General features: G+C 45.2%; 1 pseudogene; it reads right to left on the reverse strand.

Annotated features, from left to right (window-relative positions):
* Positions 1–116: 116 nt before the first annotated feature.
* LOC112453437 lies at positions 117–1,042 on the reverse strand (annotated as a pseudogene).
* Between the last annotated feature and the right edge of the window lie 7 nt (positions 1,043–1,049).

Raw genomic sequence — 1,049 nt, forward strand, 5'->3', positions numbered from 1 at the left:
ATTTAGATTTTTATTTTTTAATATTTCTTTTTTGGACATGAATTTACTTCGTAATATGACAAGAAGCCTGTTGCATTGGTCGCCTCTCCAGCTTTGCCGCTGCCATAGGTTGGCGCGTTTAATCCGTGTACGCTACTCGCCGCAAGTAAAAATGATCGGCCGTACAATGGGGTGCCCATGATCAACTTTTTCGGATTTGCACCTTTCTCTATCCAATAATGAATCAAAAAGTTCTAGTAACAAAGAACTAAGTATTTCTGATATTATTAGTATTTCTGATATAATTTCCATGCTAAATAATTCTCGAAGTAAAGCTTACGGCATTAAATGTCGGTTTCCAGTCATTCGGTAAAGAATACAGCAGTGCTACGTGGCCAGTCTTTTTGTCACATTGATTATGAAAGTCGTACGTCTTCACTGATATCCAGTCCAGGTATTTGGACAGGATAGGAACGTCGTATCCCGCGTCGATCACCCTCTTGCTTGGCGATACGACCGCGGAGAGAAATAATCCTCAAGGCTTGAACTCGTTGCTCAATTCCTTCACCAGTTCAGCGAAGCTTTGTTTGTCAGACTCCGGGCCCTTGTTGCAGTCCATTTGCCAGCATACCGGATATTTCCAATCGAGATCGAGACCCTCGAAACCATACTTCTCGATGAAGACAAGAACTTGCGTGATAAATCTTCGCCTAGCCGACGGCGAGTTTACCAATCTACTGTATTTGTCGCCGGCCAAATCGTTCCAGCCTCCCAGTGTCATCAGCACCTTGAGTCCCTTTGCCTTGAATGCCGCCACCCTTTCGTAAAACTTGTTGTCTATATCGGACCTGGGATCGTCGGATTTCATCGCTAAGCTACTACCGTCTAGCACGGAGAATCCGTAAAGCACAAGAGATCGGAATCTATATCTTCGGTACGAATCTGACACCCTCTTGCCGATACCCGGCCCAGTTAGTGAAATAGCAGATAACTTTGAACTCGCCGGAACTGTCGTGTGAAACGCGATCCACTGTCGTAGTCGTCTGTATCGCTTGCGTGGGCTTGACGGT

The sequence above is a fragment of the Temnothorax curvispinosus genome, unplaced genomic scaffold (genome assembly GCF_003070985.1).
Source record: "Temnothorax curvispinosus isolate PA1 unplaced genomic scaffold, ASM307098v1 QBEX01004338.1, whole genome shotgun sequence".
Taxonomy (NCBI): domain Eukaryota; kingdom Metazoa; phylum Arthropoda; class Insecta; order Hymenoptera; family Formicidae; genus Temnothorax; species Temnothorax curvispinosus.